Here is a 24,010-nt window from a genome sequence, read left to right on the forward strand (position 1 = left end):
GAACAACTTCGAATGGAGTATATGCTTTTCTCTGTTACTGCTACTATTCATAATAACAGCAGACACAGGAGGAATGAAGGGGAGGGGAGTCCTCTTCACACTATTTTTTTGTGGACTTGCTTTCCCTTATATGGGGACTGAAGCATGGTTCCTCAAACTGGCCCTGAAATAATAAGGCTGTAGTGTACACCGAAATTGTACAACATGGCAAAAAAAGTTGCTTTGTGAAGAGGCCAAGAGGCCGCAGAGTACCCAGACTGTGTGTAAGCTTTAATGTTGGTGTTGTTGGGTGGATGGGTGGGTGGCAGGTCTTGGCTCATTCAATATTACCTGTGTGATGGCATCATGAACCCATTAATGTGTGTGCAGTGGGCCACAGCCACCAACTGCGTCAGCCATGCACACCACTGCCGCTAATCATGTTGAAAATAAATAAGGTGTCAGAGTAGGTAATTCACGGCTGTATTAAAGTAGCACAGCCCAGATATAAGGTACATAAAACAAATTAAATATAGTATATTCTATTACAGAATATTTTTGGACAGCATTATTAATGAGCACGCTTCAAAGGTCTTCTTATTAGGTCACTGGCTGCATGTTTCACCTTCTATGCTTTTTGAGCCTTGGGAATTCAGATTCATCTGCGACTCTTAGCTCAAACGAATACAGAGAGAGCAGATGGGAGGAGGACCAGCTAAAAGTCAGTTTAGTGTCCAATTACATCAGAACTGTGAGACATGCGGGTTATATTCTCAAAAGAAAACAGAAATGGTTAATGGTAAATGGTAAATGGACTTCACTTATGCAACCCTTTCCTAGTCTTATCCACTACTCGTAGCGCTTTACACTATGTGCCATGAACCCATTCACACTCACAGCACAACCAACAGGGGTTATTGGGGTTCAGTATCTTGCCCAAAGACACTTTGACATGCAGAGTGGAATCAAAGCACCGAGCTTCCTACGTTTCTCCAAATAAAAATCACTGTGAATATTGAAACAATAAGAGGGGGAAAATAAAGGCAAAACGGGTTAAGGCTCCGAAGTTGGTTTGACACAACAGAATTCAGACATTATACTGTAAAATGTACGATATGTCCAGAGGCTTTTTTTACTGCTGATTAAAACAATATACGTAGCGAAAGCCAGATCATCATAACTGCATGGAGCAACAGTTATATGCAATGCATGGAGCAAGATTCTTCCAGACTGTCATTTCAAAATCAGTGGTTATAGTAAATTTTTCCACAAATTACATTAAATTCTCTTTGACCAGATGTCGGAGTACTAACGTCTACATCCACATGAGAAGAGAGACCTAGGAGAATATCCCCACACTCATTCATTGCCTCCTGAATTACATAATTTTCCCCAGCTTAGACCTCTGTCCGACTTTAAAGTAGACATCAGTGTAACCAGTAAAATAAAAGGAAACGAAAAGCATTAGTATTCGCTGCATGTATGTGTGGCACATGTGTGCTATTTTTAAATAGGGATGCTGTGAAAGTGTGGAATTGGGGACAAGGCAGCCTTGCACCGGGCCGTGACACAGACTTATGTTAAACCTAATTAGATCATGATAATAGCTTTAGGGCCCCAGTGATCAATGCTAGAGGTCTGTGGAGATGAACTTTCCTTAAGTTTCATGCTGCACGCTGGTTGTACTCAAATTTTTCACACACACACACACTCACACACACTCACACACACACACACACTCACACACACACACACACACACTGAGAGTGGTTTAAAGGCACTGTTCTCTATGATCGCATTATTTTAAGTATGTGTCTACATATCCTCTGTCTGTTTTAATGGTTGCCTTTCTGGTGTTGGTATTGAGTGAATACAATATGGTTAGAGTGATGCAGTATATGGTCAGTGTTGGACTGAATCAAATTTCTTTAATAGCCTGCATCAGTGCTACATCCACCATCAGTTTGATGGATATGATTTAGAATTCCTTAATGTTCATAATTCATAAAGCCTATTCGGCAGTCTTATCCAAGCTCCCCCTGTAATGCAAAGCTGCACAGTGTCTCCACATCAGAAAAAAGACACTTGCTGATTGTGAGCTGCTTTCCATCAACAATATTATGGTGGAGTCTAGTTTACAGCTTAGAGACTCCTCGGATCTCTCTAAAAAGGAGACAAAGAGGATTCCTTCTGCTTCCATTACTATCTAATGTAATTAGTGTAATCTAATATTTCAACATGTCTGCATCTGCTAACATGCTAGTGAGCTAGCTTGTGATAAATCTTCATACTGGGAGCATTGGGAATCCCTGCACATACCAGTTGTGCCAGTACCATCCACTTCTCGGACCAAACCAGGCACAAGAAGCACTTTCAGTTAGCAAGACAGTAAAACTTGAGATGTGGGTTGATAAATAATATCTTATTGTGATTCTTTTAGTTCCCAAACTGTTCAGACTGGTATGCTTTTGCCTAAACTGTCTGGTGAAGACACAAAAAAAACATTCAATACACAAAGGCATAGTAAACCAACGACTACACAATTTTGTCGATCTGATATCCAGAGTTTTAAACCCTTTAAAGTTGCATTTCTTTTTCCATTCAGATGAGATTACACCTGCAGGGGCAATCTAATGTTTTCACTATGAAAACATTTGATTTTAAGCCCAGTTTTTACAGTGGTAAGGAGTGGAGACCTTAGGATTGTTTCTCTTCTTTTAGAAGCAGTACAGGAGCTTCATAAAGAGCAGCCAGTTGTGTTGTTTTCCAGTTTCTAATTGGGTTGTGTCCTGACTACATCAATGTGGAGGGGTGCATCCGCAATAGATGCAGGTACTGCCACATTGGAAAAATTTCCCAGGCTAGATCACATCAAGGTACTTTGTTTAGCCAGTTGCCACCATGACCCAGACATTGGTAATTCTTAGAAAATAGAGAGATGGTTGACCATATTGGAAAAGAATTGGGCTCTAAAAGAAGGGTCTTTATAAACCCACCTTAGCTTAACCCTAGTGCAACCTGCGTGTGTATATGGATGCAGGACTTGAAGGTTTGTTTTGTTGCCATTGTTAAGCCCTCTGGTCTTCACCACTCAGGCCTCATCTCCCATAACACAATGGATTTCATTAACATGACTATTTGCCAGAGGTCAACTTGATTCATAATCTATTAGTGCTTGTGTCTTTTCAATACCTGGCCAGTTCCAGTTTGACATGCTACCCTGCCTGCTACCGACTGGTATGACGAGTGGTATCCCAAAAACTGCTCTGTGCAAATGGCACAGAATTTAGTAGTGGTGGTTATGATGAGGAAGGAACTCATCATATTGGATGTGGACAACACAGATTGAAATGCTTAAACAAATACAATTAAAGAACTGTCACCGCTACAGATAGATCTGTCTATCGATCAAACAACTGTCCTGACAAAGATGTACTGGATGATAGAATGACCCCCTGAAACCTTGCGAATAAAGCTTTAACATGCTTTAAGATGCAAACTCCCTGAAACATGAAGGCATCCCTCTGCTTTGTTTCGAATGGTGAGGTGTTAAACTTTCCACGGCGACATCTATCTCTCGCCACCACCTTGAGGGCATCTTTTAAGCAGAGAAATTTAGCCATTATGTGGCATTAACCTCATTAGAAAACACTCTTTAGCTGCTCCAAGATAAAATTGATTTACAGCTGCCATTTCCACCACTGCTCTCGATCAATGGTTAAACTATCCGTTTTATGGCCCTGTGCACACTCTCTGCTCTTTTCTCCAGTTTTCTTTAACTGCTCCTGCCCTCCCTTGTGCCAGGTATGTAATCTCACATGCTCAAATATGCGACTGACTACATTTTTTTTGTAGAGTAGATGGACGCGAAAGGATCAGTGGCAAATTCCTTGAACCCATTAAGCACAAATTTGCTGTCTTAGTCTTTTCTAGATGTAAGAATTTCACAGCGGTCAGCTAAATTTGCGTGGGTGGTCTTAATTGAGGTTATATCTTGTATTTTTTTTCTTTCCACTCTCACTAAGGCTGCTGTGGTTATTCACAATTTAGGAATGTGATGAGCTTAAGCAGCTGCAGATGCATGGATGTGTTTAAAAAACACATTTTTTTTCCCGTAGGGGGGCGTGGATATTGTGGACTGTAACAAAAGAATATGAGGTTAAACTGGTGTCAAGTAGTGACTGTCAGGATGGAAAAGTTGGAAACACTTTAAGAGAATCTTAAAGTGTGACGTGATATTTTAAGTAGATGAAATGAGGATTTATTCATTAAACACAGACACCTGAAGTCCCTCGAACTCTATTCAGCCATGGTCAGGTCTTGTTTTACTACCCCAGGTCTCAGGTCAGTGTTCAATATCCAAGTGGAATGGACTTGAGCATATGTGGTATCAGGTGTGTTATAAGGTGAGAGTGAGAACGAGAACGAGAAGTGTGAACTTCTAAATGGAGCTTTGCTCTGACAAGGAAACTGAAGCTGAGCTTATGTCTGGAAAATAAGTAGCCTATGAGATTTATTTATTTCAGGTTGGGTCTAAAATATTAAAACCATGAATACCTCTATAAATAGCAGGCTAGAAACATGTTGTCATAAAAAAAAGAAAATGGGAATTTAATGACTAACATATTATCCATGATCACGTCTAGGTCATATCTGCGGAGGAACATTGGGAAATTTGGAGTTTTTCATAGGAGGCTGTGAGGCTCTGAGTGCGCAGTGTGCAGGGGCCACTTTGCCTGTTACCACATAAAGCTGATGGTTCAAACTATGTACAGCTAAGCCAAGCAGAAAATCCACAATCCATGTCTGTGTGGTCAAATGTCAGCATATGACCGCCCACCTCTGACAGCTCAGGTTTATGTGGATGTTTAAGCAAAACACGCAACGCTGTATTTCTTTGACAAATCAATACAACCACCATTTCAGCTCTTCTTCCTCCCCTCTCTCCCTCTTTTGTGCACCCGCTCCTTTCTTATCTCCCTCTGTCTGGGAGAATTGATCCGCACGGATGGAATGATATCAACCGACGGATAGAGTGATACACCCTGCTCCCTCCTTCTTACACTCCTTTCAACCCACTTTTGACACATAAATAAAATATGTGGCCTTTTTGTTTCGATTCACCACGCCGTTAGTTCTGAGACAGGAATATGGTGCATGGGGCTCACATGGAGCCGCTGGTAGACAAGAGGGAGCTGAGAGTCGGCTGGTTGCCATCACTCACTGTTCACAGGCGCCCTCCAAAATCCCCTGAACTTTCCATCATAGGCATTTGTTAGAGTGACGCAGTCAGATTCTAAAGAATGGCATTAGAAAATAATGTGAGCACTAAATTATTCAGGCTTTTTTTTTTGCCATAATGCTTCACTTTACAACCACTCACAGCCGCACACACACAGACACATAGAGTATATATAGTAAAGATATATATATCATCCTCCCACTCATATATGAATTATGACAGATTCATTTAGTGTCAGTGTCCAAATTTGGCAAAGGAAAGGATGAGGGAAGAGTTCACTAACTCTGTCATGTTACTGAGTTAAGATGCCAAAGCAGCATCACACTAAATCCACACTTTAATATCAACTGAAATAAATCACTACCATGGCTACATGTATTAGGCCCTACTATTAACAGATGAATGCAAGATGTCCATCCACACCTTGGCTAGATATTCCTGATATGACTGTAGATGCATTTCCACAGCTGGATAAGAAATAGCTACCGGGTGAACTAACCTCGCGTCCTCGGAGCATGTCAGAGCATCAGGCCCGGGTCGCGCAGGCCTGCAGGGTTTCCACTTCAGTCTTGTCAAACAGACAAACGCTACGTTTCTAAGGCCCACACTTCTCCTCACACCTTCCTGGGCTTCAGCTGCACTTTTTGCACTCCCCTCCCGTATCTTAAGCCCTCAGACGTAGGTCAAGTCACACACTCTCATGCATACCTATATTACATAAGCTAGACCATACACAGCCTCTGGTCTGGGCACTGGAGAGAAGAATGACACAGGAGATAAGAGACAGCCAGCTTGGACTTTAAGATAGACAGAGTAACCCTACTACAAAGGATAACTGATGGGATTAAATAGGAATTATCTGTCGTTATGCCCATGCGGGCCCTGTACGTCTACATGTAGCAGACGTGGGTGTGTGTGTGTGTGTGTGTGTGTGCCCATAAATGTGTGCATCTGTGTGTGATTATGATGATCATCCTCATCATCATAGTGATCGTCATCATCACACCATACAGACAAAAGAAGGTGGATACCTGTAGCCAAGGCTTATGAGACAGTTCTCCTCTTTGTCCCAACTCACACTCTTTTCTCCCCAATTTTGTCTTCCTCCCCCCTCAGTTGAATTTTACCTAATCATGCAAGAGTGCCATCACAAATACCCAAATGAGTCCACTGTCATCATTTCCTTTGCTTCCCTCTCCACCCCGGGTCTCCTTCCCTCCAACCTCTATCATTCTCCTTTCCCCTCCTTCACCTCCTCACCTCCTCTTTTGTGGAAGCCCTGAGTCACCTCAGACTGTGGGTGGGTAGCTTCTTAGACAGCGTGACAGTGTGCTTAGCCCCGTTAAGCCAGCGACAGCTTCAGCTCCGCTTCTGGTCGACACTGATCAGGGAGCCCTGCGAGACGGTAACAGAGAGAGACAGAAAAAAAAGAAGATAAGGAAAATTGCTGAGTTCACCGCCACCACTATTCCCCTTCCTTCCCTCCCCCCATCCCTGCTTCCCGCACCCCCTCGTCTAGAAGGGGTTTCCCCCCTGGTAAAAGGAGGGGAAGGTAAATTGACTGATGTACTGCTGACTGCTCTGCAATAACCTCTGATTACCTCCAGCTCACTGCTCATTCTCCCTCTGCCCCCTGTTCACACACCAACTTTTCTTCATTCTGAATTTTTTTTATATTTTGCCCATATTCCAATAACAATAGGCTCATATGACATGTAAAAACCAAACCACCACATAATTATTTAGAATAAAGAAGATGAGTGCTAATCCCTCACATATTTCTGTATGTGTCTTTCTGTGTCAGTAGTTTCTACTCAAGGCAGAAATCTTAAATAACAGGCCATAGTGTGAGTCAAAATAAACTGCAGTGCTTATTTGCATGTTTATGTTTGTTATTTTTTAATGAATGAACGTGCCACCCATTACATTGGTATGTGACAATAATGGAGCTCTAAGCTTCTGAACCATCATATGATAAATATATCTGCTGTTGCTGTATAATATGGCAAACATGAGGAATCCCAAATAAAATGTGCAAACTGTTTAGACTAATTCATTTGTGCAACTGAGTTTTAATGAAAAACACAATAAGTGAGAATTGACAAGTTCCAGTTTGAAGAGTATTTTAGTATCCATACATAAAAATCTGGTGATTTGCAGTAGGTCTTGATTGATAATTTATTTGACAGATTTTCTTATTATCTTTCAGCTGTAGACTCAGACAATGTATTATTTAGTGTAGGTAAATTTGAAAAAAAAGGTGTTCTACAGTTAATATTTGCCAAAAGGTTCCTCTTGATTTGTGCATTGTGTGTATCATTATTTTTCCAACATCAAAACAACGATAAGCAACTCTTTTGTCAGGAGACCCTATACAGTGATCTTCCCCCTTCACTCCCACTAAGTTGTTTTAAACATCTGAACTCCCCTGCACATTAAGGCATTAGAGAAATGCCTTAATGCTCCTGCATAGATGTGCAGCTATATATTTCATGCAGTAGATATCCAGGTCATTAAACAACATTTTGACACCTCTGTTATTTACTACCCCAAGCGGTTTCCCACCTCGTTTAATCAGACTTTGCTAAAAGCCGCTGACTCAGAGAGAAACCTTCTTTTTCTCCCTCTCTGTTTATGTTTATCTCCTTAGCTCCATTCTTCCTTCTGCCCTTCTCCCCTTCACTTTGCTTACTTGCTCATATTTTCCAAAATGTCTGTTTCAAGTGTCTGGGGTTTCGAGGGGCTGAGCCACAGAATAATCACAAAAGAACAAACAAAGTGTAGTAAAACTGAGCCATGTTATCAAAAGGCAGAGAAGGTCTCCGCTATGTGCTGCAGCACCCAGATGCTGAGTGTAACTTGCATTATCGCAGCCGCCAGATGATGAACAAGAAATATTGTGATTCTGACGTGTTTTACCAAAGCAAGTATCATAACTGTGCATCTATCAGAGGGTGATATTTAAAACAGCCAAAGTGGTGTGCGCCATTTTTTGCCTTAGAAGTGGTTTACCTTCGATTTTCTCTGCTGGGAAGGGATCACTTGAGACATGAGGGGAAGGAAGATTGAAGGGAATAAGATGTGGCTCAATACAAGTTATATTTAATGGAAGGATGCTGGATGAAGGGATTCAAGATAAAAAAAAATGAGGGGAAAAAGCAGAGAGGCACGGAGAGGGTAGGGGGGGGATATAGATGTAAAGTGTTGGCAGCTGTGTTTGGTGTGGTCAGATTCTGGGGTCAGGTGCTGATGAACACACACACAAACAAGCGTTCACTCGGCACACATATATTAGCTGTCCCTTGCTAAATGGAAGTTGGATGTAATATTGCTCTTGTCACAACGGCCATCTGATGTCAATTTCACACAGTGGCGGGACCCTCCGCAAGCTGCTCTATACACCAGCCACCCTGGTACCATACAAAACCCCCACACATACAAAAGGTGTGCTGCAGCCACACAGTCATGTATAGTCTTGTGTAGTCCTTTTTTTTTCTATTCCCATGTCTCTGTCTACCCCTCCCTCGTCACAACACGCATGCACACACATACACACTCTGGGATAAGTCATGAGGAAATGGATGCCCATGTTTTGTGGGACCACCTGTTCATCCTGGATACAAGTCTAAGAACCCAGTAAGGGTTAACCCGCTTTGTGGGAGTGAGCCAGGACAGTGTGGGTCTGTGCACAACTTCATACATGCATGCATGCATATATGTGTGTTTGTGTGCGTGCGTGCGTGTGTGTGTGTGTGTGTCTGCACGCGTTGGCACCTCCCCGCCTGAAACGTGCCCCATGAGTGGCAGACTGGCTCAGGCTGTCCGGCTGGGAGGAAGCAGAGCCCACTGCTGGACCACCTCCCTGGCAACACACACGCGCACACACACACACACACACACACACACACACACACACACACACACACACACACACACACACACACACACACACACACCTAATCCTCGTCACATTCCATGGAGAGCATCTTTCCTCCCCATCACCCATTCCAAACCACCAACCTACAAACTACCTAGAAAAAAAGTGGATTAATTTGTAGTAAGGGGTGTTGACGCTTATATGAATAATTTTTTTTTACAAAATCAGTAATTTAAGACAATATTTACAACTAACGTTATTACTAAATCATTTTTATATCATCAATAAAAATATTAGCTAAATTTTTCAGTGAAATACATTTTTCAGTCCAAAGAATAAAACCGAATATAGGCACAAAGGTTTTGCAAAAAATTGTGAAAATGAAATCATTTTTGGGCCACGGTAAACTACACATTTTTAAATGTCTAGAAAGAACATATATCTGCTTTTCTCAACGTCTTCGCTCTGTCAGTCAACAATGCAGCCACACACACCATGTTATACTCGACCACATGCTAACACTGACCTGTAGAACAAGCTTACACACACACGCACACATGCAAGCACACACACACACACACACACACACACACACAAGCACACACAGCCACACAAACCACCGTGAATCATTGCACCTCTCATCATTCCCATAAGTGTCTGAAAATAAGGGAAGTGCCATCACTAATCCCCCCCACACACCCCAACAAATAATCACCTCCTAGGAGGCAACGAGATGGAGAAAAAAAAACAGCAATCTTGTCTTTCAAACAAAAAAAGGGAAAATATTTTAAGGGGCAATGAATTTCGTGGGGCTGAATAGGATGTTGGTACATGTTTTACTAAAGGAAATATAATGGCACACTATTATTAGATCACATTAATCACGAGTGTGCCAAAGGCAGTGACAGCCGCGCTGAAAAGGATTGAAAACGCTGGTAATGGATATAAATTACCCATTGTGTGATAAAAGGATTTTTTCTTCACTAAGAAGGTAAAAAGGAATAAAACACTGAGAGAGCCACTAACCGTTGTGTGTACATATTTGCATGTGTATATGTGTCGGTATGCGAGTGTCCTGCTGCCTGTGTGTGTAATGTGTAATAATACAGGGTTATCAGTGCAGGATTAAAATTTTAAGGGAATCAGATAGTGACAGTGAGGCCTTGTATTAAATGCACCGGCGACAGAAAAGAGGGAAGGATTAAAAACAGATTAAATTGGTTTGTAGTGACGGAGATGAAAGGAAGGAGGCAGAGAAGGGGGGAAGGAGAGTGTGTTTTGACAGAGGTCTGTCGGGCTTTTGGCACGGTGATAATGAGTCACATCTCCCATGCACTGTTATTTATTGCCGACTTGGCTCACAAACAAAAGATCAATAATTTTGAGCAAATCTAATGTTGTCCTCGCCACTAATGCGCTCGTCCATCACATCTGCCATCTCCACCAAGGAGATGGACTGATTCCCTGTTTATTTGGAGATCAAATGCAATTATATCTCATGTCTATAATAACAGAGGAAGCCCACCCCCTTACGTGAACGTGTGGCGCCTTGAATCAAGCCCTTGCATATGTATATATAGATGTAAAGACATGCACAAAGGTGTCACGCAAGTGTAAATGATAATATATGTATCAAATGGGCAATGGGTTGCTGCACCATTTTTCCACATCAATCTTCATTTCTTCCTCAGACCTCGCCTTTGAAATATGAAGTGTGTCAACGGCCCGTCCCCCAGCAACACAGGAGGCACACAAACATCCGTCAGAGCAACTCACCCGATGTTCACTAGTTAGCCCTGCAGCACAGAGAGATGAGAAGACAGCAGATCCTTCACTGACAACTAGCCCTGGGTGAGATACTTTCCAGCCACCTGAACTCAATCAGGCCCCAGTGGAGGCAGCATTTGGGTATTTCATTTCATCTCCATTCCCTTATTCACTTGAGGTACAATTTGATTTATCTCTCAATGCCACACGCAGGAATGTAAATCGGATTTGGAATCTAACGTCACTTTCGTTACAGCTATCTACATAGCAACCGCTTGTTTTGGTTCTTTTCAACCTGGTTGAGCGAGGCTCTGAGCAGTTACTGATATAAGGGCCATCACAAGTTCAATCTACTGCATTGATACATGATACACTCCCACTCACTTTACCAACTGGTGGCCATGTATGCAAATGGGACCTACTGTCCTTCGCAGACCAACAATAAGTGTGCCCCACGCCAATTTCCAGCACTATAACAGTAAAGACAGTGGCAGGTGTAAGGAACTAAGCTCCCTACCCTTCTCCCCGGGCGAGGTGTGAGGAGCAAAACAATGACCGACAAAGGTCACCTGGCCCACAGTGCCCCACCCGCTGAGGTGTTGACCTGCCGAATGCACCACTGAGGCAAGAGGAAGAAAAGCAGGGAGGAAGGAACTAAGAGGGGACAAGATAAGGAAAGATTAAGGACTAGACAGAGTCGCAAACAAGCAGAGCTTTAATGTGACTGAAGCAGCAGCCAAGAACGTGAACAACAGCCACCGAGAAAACCAGGAAACCTTCCTGGGTATTATATTATTGGTAATATGAAGAGACTAAGTGACACCATGAAGGAACTTCAGTCGATTCCCAATCTCACACTGCACTGCAAGAGCTGAAAGTAACAATTCATTTATTGCCACCAATCATCTGTGAATATCTTTGATTGATAAATGAACTGTTTCGTACATTTAAAAAAAATGAAATTTCAAAGAGCCCAATGTGACATTTATACTTTCATTGACTGCTTTGTTGGTATTGTGTTTCTAAATGTCCAGATCCATTTTTATGTGCCTCAAAAGATGTTAACAAATTTCAAATTGCTGCTTTTGTCCAACCAACAATCCAAAGATATTCAGTCAAAAATCATAGAAAATATCTGTAATTGTTTTCTTAGTGATTCAATCAATCATTTTAACAATGTCAGTGATGTTGTAATTTGTCAGGTGGTGAGCATTTCCAAAGCTTTATGACTCTTTTATCAAAGCCAGTTTTCTGTAAAGTACCAGAAAGGGAGATCCTGTGTGTCAGGTCGGGACCTTGGCAGGTGAAATAATAATGCCTTGACATAAGGCAGAGAGCGGGGGAACTCTCCAAGACACAATGCAACCCATGGCACCTCCCAAGTGCATCCAATTCTCTCTCTCGCTGTGTCTTTGTTCCCCACTGTTAACATACCCGTACACGTCAGACTTCCTAGATGTTCGGAGCAGTGTCAGGGCAACATAAAGGTCACCATGCTTGGAGGCCATGCAGAAATTACCAACACTGTACTGACTTTACACTACAGATTCTTTGAAAATTTACATTTTTAAATGTAATCAGTAAATCAAGCAGACAACCTCACCGGAAATTATTGTCAAGTGTTGTTTTCGCAGAGCGGGCCATGAAGGTATCAGAGAGGAGCTGTAAATAGACCCCAAATCCATGCAGGCATCGTCACCTCAACTGTTTATTCCCTCCCCCGTTCAATTGACATCCGTATATCAGCGGTAGAAATGCAAATATACTTGAGACAAACGTGGTGTTAATGAATCAGGTCTCTGGAACAAGAGTGACACAAGCAGACATAATAACAGGTCAACTTCTCTGATTCACTCAGAGTCGCGTGAAAAGATGTCGTAGTGGATGCCAAGTCATCGATATGACACACGCTCATTTTGATCTGTCTGTTGAAATGTATTTCACGCCTACAGAGAAAACGTGTCAGAGCTGTGAAAGTTAGGTGTATCTTAGCTGAATATGTATTAATTCACTAGTATCACTATAATGGCCACCCTCAGCATCGTCGTAATCATCGCCGCCACTGACAGCATCACTATCATCATCAACACCGTCATCTGCAATCATCAAGCCCATCACAAGCCTTTTTTCCCCCCATTTTCCAAAGAACGTGACATGGGCAGTCAGTGGATGGTGATGAGGTGGTGTTAGGATACATTCACACCAAGCAAGTCTGCAGCAGTTTTGTTGAGCTCTCAAGCAGGAAGAACTTCAGATCTTTAACATAATTGAGATAACCTAATGTCAGCAGAATTCTGTTAGATATAAAGAGAGTTCAATCATGTCATTATTGGTTTAGCTGTATGAAACGTCCCACTAAACTCTAAAAGTTTTGAAAGGGTATCTTCAAAATATTGGGCAGCAATACATTGTAAAGCGGAAAACCTAAGATATTCAAAATAACATAGAATTTGGGGTAAAATTGACCTGAAAAACAACATTAATTGATGCTTGTCATTGAAACACTTGCATTAACCAATATTGCACCTGAATGGATAAATTCAAACCCAGCGACTGTGAAATACTGCACTAAAAAGCACACTGATGCAACAGGTAAATCATTATCATGCTATGTTAAGGTCTACACCACCTTGTTTAACAGTGTTCAGGAGCTCAGAGGTGGTCAAGCACTGCCCTGTGAAAATGGAATATGAAGCCGTGATTGTTGGCGTCATCATCATCTCAACGCATCAAACGTTTCCTTCGGCTGGGTGATTGGTGCAGGGAACAGTTGTCAAGTACAGTGTGTTCTCATTGGATGGTTTACTAGAGTGATGATCTAATAAAAAAAGATTACAAGACTAAACCTCGTAAAGGCAAAATCTATCAATGTAAAGGAGGTAACACCAAAGCAGCATCAGCCCTGGACGGACTGATAGATAGGGCTCAACACTGACAAACACTAGAGAAAAACTAAATCAAGGTTATCATGGCCTGGTATGGTTCAGTGCCACTACCGCATATTTTATATGCGTCTTCACTATGACTCAGGTTAAGAAAACTATTTGCAGTTATGAGAGTACCCTCATACCCGCTGCATCTGCCACACGATCACAGCATCTCTCGCAAAGTTCAAACCCATTTATACATTTTGCTTCACTGTCAATAAAAATGTTGTGTTATAACAATTACTGTATCCAGTGTGATGACTGATCTTGAACGACATTGACGGCTTCTTTCATTGGGCAACACAGGAAATATTGATGAAGTCCTTGATCACCTATATGTAAAAATCCACTTAATTTTAATTGTCATTATTATCATTTATTACTTTATCTATATATGTATGTGTGTGTTTCCCTTTGTGGCAAGGTGTAGGGTGCGGAGATCTTTTTGACATGTTAAAAACCAACTTGAGACTGACATCAGCCGGCGCTGCTATCGGTGCAGCCCTATCTCACTGAGCAGACAGGCTAGACTGACACTGCAACAGCAGCCTTTGGTTCCCTTCACCTAACGCTCCCCTCATAGCCCAAATATCGCCTGTGGGATTTCACCACACTAAAGAGTCATGTCAAAGATCTCTACAGTGCGTGACGTCTCCCTCAGCCACTGCTGTCATGTTCCCCTCTGCTTCTTACTTCCATTTCCCCCCGACCCCCACTTTTTTTCTCTTTCCAAGCCTCTTTTGACTCTGGTTTGAGCAGAAGACTTTCTCCCTGAGCATTTTGACTTGTCATATTTTTAAACACACATATCAAAGCTGGGAGTAAAGGGGTGGAGGGATAAGACAGATGTTTCTCTTATGCCTTCCTACTCGAGTACAAAGAAGCTTTGGAAAAGAAAAGAGAGAGAGGAGTGAAATGCATTCAGAGAGATCTTTTTGCAATCCAGATCCTTTCTCCCGACGACTGGCAATACATCATTTGTATTGATGCAATATTAAATTTCAATATCGCATGTCAAAAGGTACAAAATGATAGATCATAGCCTAAGTAAATGCATTATTAAAGGCATACGCTGGCTGCGCCGACTTCTCTTACAATCAGCTGTGTCAGAAGAGTACAGTTGGTGATACTGGCAGCATTTCAAAGCTTTGTCGTTTTTCCTTCTAGCTGCATCCCAGCTTTCTTAATCTAGCTTTCTGTCACTTATTAATGTTCCAGAGGAACGAAAAACCACAGATCTTTCCCTCCCAATAATCAGAGGCTTAACTCACATCCTTTTATTTCTGCAGAAGAATTATTTTAAAAAATAAATGAATAAAGTCATAATTAAATATTGAATATTGAACAGAAGATAAGAGAAATGTGTTCAGCTCTGTTAGATATGTTAAGAGCACAGAAGGAGAGCAAAGCCGTGGCTGAGGCAGCGACTCATTCTGTGCGGTATGATTTATGTGCTCTTTATGTGCTCTGCAACCCTGTAAGTTTATCTCTATATTCCCTGCCTGATAGAGTGACTCCTTGGTTGTCTCTGTGCCTCATCACAATAACACTGTGTGCCAAACTTAATGGTTGATTCTATTTTATTACTTGGGTCAAAAGGTTTGATCTTTGACCCCTCAACAAGTTGTTGTTTATGAGAAAAGAGGAGGTAACAGATGAAAACAAGAGGAAAAAGGATGCTTCAAGCAGTACCCACTTGTGTGCGCCAGCCTTAAGATGACATAACCATCTTAAGGCTAAGATGATTTATTTCTTTTTTATCATGAACGCTGATGCTCTTAAAAAGGTTTTTGATGTATAACGAGTGGTGAGATTAAATTAGAAAATAAGAAAATAAAACAAGCACAAATAAATGTTGATTAATTCGATGATTCGGACAAATTGTCTTGTCATCATCCTCTGTCACTCATCCTCACCGTCACACACACTCTGATAAACCGTATGTCTGATACAGAAATGATAACAGAATGACATTCACTATATAATAAATAAGGTTTAAGCCAAATATTTTAAAATGACTAATATTATTTCCAGATATTTGTCAAGGACTCTGATTTAATCAATTTCAAACTCTTAACAAAAAGAAGAAAAACACTGTTCGGTCTTCACAGCGTGTTTTATTTAGAGAAGATATCAAAGTTAAAGTCCAGTTATATTTCTTGTCTGCTCTCCACATTCCAGACTGTCCAGCCAGTCCAGTGAACTAATGTAAGTTTATCATAATGTGTATTTTGGACTATCATTGATCAGTGCTCCCTCTCCGCCTTCAAATTAATATTTGCCAAAGGTTATCCTCTGATTCCACCTGATCACAACTTATCAATGTCCCACAACCAGTCAGGGCTCTTTTCTAAAAGAGTTCTAAAATTCAAATTGATTATCCCCCATTGAAAATGATTATTGAAACTTCAGTGTGAACAAAGTATTAACTATTTGGACATTTGGCTACCGCAGTTTCTTTTTTTTGCAGAAGGTTGTCTCAATATCCAGATCCAGATTTTCTTGGATTTGCTTTACTTTTCTCAGAGAGCAGAGTTTGAGATGCTTCACCTTGCAGTCCTGGAGGTTTTCAAGAGAACTGTGCCCTCACTAATTTGTGACTCATGAGTCTTGATCTCCTTGCTGTTTGACTTGGTTTCCAAATGTAAAGCAATCTCTGATTTCAGCATCCTTCTTTTCTTTTTGTCTCAAGGACAGGCCTCCCCTATCAGCTGTGACTTAGGATGAAAACTCAAATTGCCCCTGATCAGACTGTCATCATTAAGTGAACTATATGTTAGAAATAACCACTACATACATACAAGTGCTGTATGAATGTGTGTGTGAATGTGACCCATGTGTAAGGCACTTTGACTGAGTAGTCGTTAAGAATGGAAAAGCGCAATATAACTGCAGTCCATTTACAGTCTTCGCTAATAACCAGTGCAATTAAAATGATATAGCCTCAAACGGACACAAAAACAATATATTAAAATAAGATCATCACTTTACATAATCTATTAAAGGTCACACATGTCAAACTGCTGCTTTGTTGTGAATTTATTTCAGTTGTGGCTTAGAAAGTTCCATATGAAGCTTGGTGAAATATATACAGAGCAGAAGGGTCTAGCTACATGCTTATTTCTGTGTGCCTGTGGCCTGCACAAGTGTTAATTCCCCTGTGCATGTGTAATGTCCTGAATCACTAACCCCCGTGAGGTTTTAATTGCAGGGTCCAGATTGCCAGGGCTGGTTAAGGCCTGGCGACCCCCATGAGAAGTCACAGCCTCCATTTAGCTTCCAGATCCCATGCAAACGAACACAGGGCCCCCGTGTTAGCGTGCTAGCAGTGGCTGGCAAAAATTCAATTTTCATCCCCCTTCTGTATCCGAGCCTGCTGTCTTGCCCTAACGATGCTCTCTCTCACCCGCACCACCACCCCCACCCCCAATGCCCCACCAACACAACCCCACACCCCTTCTCTTGCCTTCTCCCTTCAACAACAGAACACAGTGGAGTCGTTAGGACCCTCTCTTCATTACTTCAAAAAACCAATCATTAGACACCAGAGTATATACGTAATTAGAAAATCACTTCCTTTGCAATCCCGGCTAAGTAGTTTACATACTGTAATTACAGGGACAAAATCAATTTTTAATCATTTCACTGATTGGGCTCATCAGCTCAGTAGGAACATTGTATCCTGCTTGTTGTGCGAATGCAACATCTGGGCTAAAACAATTACCCTTTTGTGTTCCACAGCGGCTCTGAAAATGCCTTGCTGCCACTTCCCCATGTCGTGGGCACTCTTTCTATCTCTATCCGTCTCCAGACGCCTTTTTCCCTTCATTTTAGTGTTTCTTTCTTTTTTCTCCCCTCTCTTTTTCTTTCCTCCCTCCCTCCCTCCCTCTCTTCTTCTCTCTCTTTCTCTTTCAATCCCTGCCCTTGACTTCGACATGGAGGATCACATTTAAAGCTTTATAAATCAATACGCTATAATAAGCTGCTCTTGACAGAGAGGGAAAGGAAGGAGAGGGGGGAAAAAACAACATATTGCTTTATTAACACCTCTTGTTTTTTTGATTTTCATGTCCCTGTTATTGTCATTGATGTTATTTTTACATTATTGACTTTTAGAAAACTTTTGTTTGGGCCGGCAGATGTATCACCTCTGTTTTCTTTACACTGTGTAAAGGGGGGAATATGACAATGGTGATATCAGTTTGAACAAATATGTTACGGTCGTCTTTTTTTCTCGAAGTGAGACACACGTACATAATCCAACTTCAAACTGTGTGTACTGTCCTGGTATGTTTCACCCTTCACTGGCTAATAAAATGCTTTGTATTCTTGTCTGAGAAAAGCCCAATCGATCCACATTAGTCTGAACTCTCTCTCACTTTGAAAACTCAGGAAATCAGATTTCAGAGGGGGAGAAAAAAAAATCGGTTAATGCATTGATCACTTGGGCTGTATGCAAATCACATTTGCCTTTTTTTTTTTTGCTAATCAATAGCATTAATTAACGGCTTCGTTTTAACAGCACCCCGCAATCCTGTTAGACACCACTGTCGACCTCAGAAATCATCTCCACCCGCCCGTCCCTCTGTAGCCATGGAAATGAACGGCACGTGGCAGGGACCATAAATCATGAAATCCAATTTGACCATGAGCTCCAGTGCTAAAAGTAAAATATGAGCGCTAACACAGTACACAGGTAGGTCATCCCCTATTGTGCATAATATTATTTTTTACAATATTCATTTATGAAAATAAGAGAGGTTACATTTGTTAGGTGTTTTTTTTGTTTGTTTGTACTAAATGGACTCACTTTATAAGTACAATACAGCCTGTGGAATAATATTATGATGACGTCACAGGATTATCTTGGTTTAGACTTGAGATATCAGATTCATAAGAGAAAGCCTGTGTTGCTTTGGGGCTGTGGAATCTGAAAGATGTGGCAGGAACAAGATATTAAGGCCTCCGCTGCTTTTAATTATACCAGTCTTATTTTAATGTTTCCCACCCCCTCAGTATTAATCAATAAGAGCCTTTTAAATGTGTTACACATTTTTTTTGTATCAAGCTTTTAGCTTTCATGGGGAAAATAAATTCAGTAAATTCAAATAAAATTTCAAATCATTTTTTCCCACTGGACATCATTCCTTTAACTTTATTTAAATTTGACATGAGTACAACACTACCAGATAATGTGTGTGTGTTTGTGGTCTTGCATGTGAGTGTGTGTGTGTGTGCTAACCAGACTAGCTGCTGCTGCCAGGGATGGTAGTGTGTGGGATTAATAATCGACGCTTTTTGAAATTATTATCATTCCCAAAATGCTCTTTTGTGATTTGCTTTGAAGGGCGTGCATGTGTGTGTGGGAATGGGGGGGTTGTTAAGTGAGTAGGGGGGATGTGGTTGGTGGTGGTGGTGGGAGGGGGGCTTGCTTGCTCATTTGGAGAGATTTTCCAATTATACAATTAGTCAGGAATGTAGGCCAGCAGCCTTGGTGTTCCTCCCTGCTCCCCGACCCTGGATAGCAAGTGCCCTCACCTCACTTTGTATGTATCTGTTTCTTTCTCACTCATCAAGAAACACATAAATAGACACAGATCTAGAAAAACTGAAATGATGTGCGACTGTGGACGTGAAAGTGAGAGTGGCATCGGCTCACAGGCCAGGAGGTGGCTGAAGCAGCTGGTGTCCCGGAGGAGCAAAGCTAACAAACGCCGACCTTCTTTGTGAATTGGGTTGCGTGTGAACGACCATGGCAGTGCACTGTGGTGTTAATAGATAAAGTCACGGGGTCTGAGCTTCTCTGGTCAAATACTCTGCTGTGCTGAAACGCTTTCTTTTAGGTCCGCCACCAACTCTAACTGCGCCCCAAAACCCCACCACTTTGGGAAAATGCCTGTGTTAGTGGATAGCTGGTTTGGGGTTGAGCACACACACACACAATCCTAACTACGTTTGATTCATTCTCTTCTCCAGGATGGAATGACAAGATGAATTGATTTATGATGAAGAAACAACTGTTTTATAATTTGATCCCTTTTTTATCGTCCCCTCACTGTGGCCTGTCTGCCACCGCGTGCACTGCACTGGGTTTAACATGAAGCCACGACAACAGCCAAGTGCCATCTGTTGGCATCCGGATTTTCTGTAATCTCTCTTTACTGATTACAACAATGACTACACAAACCTCTTAAATAATTATCCCACAATGTAAAAAAAAAAGCTAAATAATTATAATCATTAACTCCCACCAAGTCTGCCACTCCTCCAGCAAATGAAGGCTGTCAGAGCGGGAGAGAGAGAGCTGTGATGCCAATCATGTTGTATTTATATCAGCAGGGTAGAGTACCACACAGCAGACACAATCTTAACCCAACACTGAGGAGGAAACTGTGGGAATATTGACCCCTCTCCACCCGCCACCCTTGCACCTTATGTGGAAAAATTAATTAAAAAAAATCAGTGTCAAGTTTTGGCGGTGTTTAGTATAAAATACTTTGACAGTGGTGACATATATAATTCGTGAAAGAGAAGGTGACAGTTTTTTCTCCAATGTGAGCAGCCATAATAGTGTTAACAACACAACCAGAGGAAAAGTTGCTTCTGAATAAAAGCTGTGATCAGACACACACCCTGATGTTCACAAATTAGATGGTCACATAGTTTTAACACCCTTTAAATGAGGAAAAAGTCCACACCCTTTCTCTGGTGGCTTATAAAAGGAATTCTGGGAAATGTAGGGAATCACTACATAGAATCAGAATCCAGACTACGTGGAATGCATAAAAACATTTTAATGGTATCTGGCAGAAAGAAAGACAGTGTCCATTGACCTATTACTTTTAGGTCGAGATTTATAACACAAACTTTTTTAAATGCACTTAAATGTTTAGGGATTTGCTATTTCTATAGTTCAGCGTTGGAAGTATTCAGATCAGTAAACACAATATAAAAATACTTCTTTCAACGTTAATGTCCTGCACTCAAAATATTGATAGAGACCTTGAAGAGTGCATCAGTAAATGTACTTACTTTACACTACTATACTCACATTTATTGGAAGCAACTGCCCATGCCCCCTTCTTCAGCAGCAGGTTTGGTATGTAAAGGGTTTATGCGCGTCTCCATAAATGCTCATCCGTGTGTGTGCAGGTCTGTTTGTGAATCTCTTTCTGCACTAGCCATCTGCGTGTGTGTATGCATCTGTAAGTTTGTGTGCAAGTGCCTTGTGTGAGAAATGGTGTGAGAATACGTCAAAGGGAGCATGTGTTTGCTCTGTTTCCAATATGAGGGAAAATCTGTGGCACATACCTCCGATATGACACAAGCCAAAGCGACATGACTCACCCATGCTATATTTGATTAATAAAACTACAGCCTGCAAAATATGTTCCAAAACAGCACACTATTAACAAGACATGGCTGGACTGGAGAAGTGTAGCCTCATATATGGATAATAACAATTATTATTATTATTACTAAAGTAATTAAACAAAATATCTGTGTGTGGAGCTGGAAAACTAGTATGATCAAAAAGTAATTTAGTCTGAATGTAACATTTGTGGTTTAATATGTCTTCATTGCTCACTTTAGTGAGGCATATGTGAATACAGGGTGATAATTCAGACAGGCTGGTTGTCTCAGCTTGTCCTGCAGAGGAAAGCTGCCGTGCTGTATATGTTCAAACCCTGCTGCTCTGAAAATTATAATAAATGTTATAACATGAATTTCCCAGCTTTGAGAGAAAAGGTTTTAATTGATTAGCACTTTACAAGCAATCAATTTTTTCAAACCGCCCTGACCCCCTCGTCTCTTTCTGTGTTTCTCAGGAAGCCAACTCTCAGGATGATTGTCTATTACAAATTAAAACAATACAAATAAGTAAGAGGGTATATGAGTAATTATTGGAGAGAGAAAGAAAGGAAGAGGAGAAATGTTGGAGAGACGTGTATAGATTTAAGGCAAAGCAAAGACGAATGTGACATTCCTGAGAATGAAAGAGAGACTTGAGTCTAATTCCTGTTGTGTGAGCACGACAACAATGGCCGAGATGATGTTGATGATCACAACGTACTGATTAGTGGGATGAAGCATCCTAACCTCACAAAGCAGACATATCCCTTGCTTGTACTCGTCCTATGATCCCCCATCACTCACTGACGTACACATAGACACACATATAGTGCACACAATACAACAGCCCATCACTATGAGAGATGGGGTGGCCACGCTCCTCCAGCTCCAGGAATAATGGCTTGCACCTGTTTACCATGTCACTTCTGTTTGCTAATCGTCTCCTTGAGCTACACAGAGAGGAACTGACGCCGTTGCGGCTTTTTGACAGGCTGTGTTTCTCTGTGTGTGTGTCTGTGTGTGTGTGTGTGGGCGGGGTTTGGGGGGGTTACTACGTTTCTTTCCAGTGTGCATGCTAATACTTCAGGCCATTAGCATCATCCAAAAAGTGAAAAAACAATAAGTGGGAGCAGCTCTGGTGCTGGGTGATTACTCCAATCTAACGACACATGCCTAAACTTGCCAGTATTTATTTAGGTAAACTGGACATAACAATTATCCATAGATAATGTAACTTCAGGGACGCTTACTCTTTTACTATAATATTTGAATGGTTGGATTCCACCAGAAAAGGACAGTTGTAAGTTGAGTATTTATTTTTTTAGGCTGTTCATTTGTTTAAGATGGTTTATCGTTAAAACAATAACATAAATATATATTTATATATAATATATATATATATATATGTAAGAGGAGAGACTTTCATAATGTTATCCTGTATGTGTAAAGTGTCATGGTAGTACAGTTCTGGAGGGTGAAATATGTAAAAACACTTTTAGTCAGTTTTCTGGTAACTAAGCTTGTCGGTATATACTGCGCTCTGCATCTCTTTCATACACATACAAAAACAAATAAAAACTGCATTTCCCCATCTATTCAAGTCCAGTTTTCTACTGGCCAAAATAAATGGCAAAGCTGATTCACGTTTGCAATTAAAATAACAAACTTTTAGAGAAATGCTTGAGCTGATCATGTCAGTTTCAGGAGAATTTCGCAGTTAAATTTAAATGAATATGAGATTAATATTTTAATCTCAACAGTTCTGTATGTGGACATCCAGTATTTGGAGCAAAAAGAAAGAAAAAGTAGTCCGTAGCTGTTGCATCACATATCACTAAAATGTAGTGTTTTAGCTGACAAAAGGTGATCACAGGTCTTGAAATTTCTAAATGTATAAAGGTTGAGACCTAAACCCGATGGGATTCAAGAGTGGGGTGTGAATATTTTCTTGATGGAATCTTTATCACACATTTAAGTATGTCACAGCATGGCTATTGGTAATGCCCATTTACAAAGTTCGGTTCAACATGGTGACATTAATTTAACCTACACCCACCATGAAAGTTTGTGAGCATCAAATAATGCATTGTGTGATGGAAGCCCGAAGACTTCATGGCTGGAAGAAAACGAGGAAGTGATTACCGTGAACTCTCGTCTTTAACTTTAAAAGTCACTGACCCACCAACAGACGCTGTAATGGGCAGCTCCCAACATGTCTCGGCAGCGTGACTGAGAAGCAACAGCACTGCTTAACAAGTGCAGGCTCAATTGACTTTCCCCGGATAAACACAGATTTAAATGAAAGCAAAAGATGTGTGCGAGGGGTGTGCAAGTGTGACAGACACCTTTAATATCCTCCCCTTTCCTGTGATCAATCGGTGTGATCGTACCTGCGTGACTGCCGCTTCTCCAACGAATGCCGGATGTCAGGAAGAGCGCCGACAGCTCCACAGAAGGTGGGACGACCAGAGCCTGTAAACAAAGCACACACACCAGGAAATTCACAGTCACCCGCATTTGAAGCTTGACAAGTTTGCAACACTGGCAACAGAAGAAAAATACCCATTAAAAATGTTGTGTGCTGATTTCCCTTTCCCCCCCAAACCCCCCACAGCTTTATTTCTCCTCACCACTTCCAGTGAGGACGTGATGTCATTTACACCTCCATGAGTAATCTAACAGATATATGAACTATAATTGCCTGTGTATGTCAATCTTTATACTTTTTTTAAAATATTTCTTTTCTTCTTATTATTACTTTTTAATTTGACGTTATAGAAGCTGAAGACCAGGGAGTTGTACTTGGACACGTACTAGGATGCACAATGTTTATGAGTTAAATATGTTAAAAAAACAGCCAGCCTT

The 24,010-nt window shown here is 41.2% G+C and overlaps 1 protein-coding gene across 1 annotated transcript in view; it reads right to left on the reverse strand.

Annotated features, from left to right (window-relative positions):
* The window catches only part of znf536 (zinc finger protein 536), a 195,931-nt gene that overhangs the window by 145,739 nt on the left and 26,182 nt on the right, over window positions 1–24,010 (reverse strand). Inside the window, 2 exon segments of the mRNA XM_034578747.1 lie at window positions 6,482–6,616; window positions 23,536–23,617. The gene's annotated coding sequence lies outside the window, so the exon portion shown is untranslated.

This window comes from Hippoglossus hippoglossus, chromosome 3 (assembly GCF_009819705.1).
Source record: "Hippoglossus hippoglossus isolate fHipHip1 chromosome 3, fHipHip1.pri, whole genome shotgun sequence".
Lineage (NCBI taxonomy): Eukaryota > Metazoa > Chordata > Actinopteri > Pleuronectiformes > Pleuronectidae > Hippoglossus > Hippoglossus hippoglossus.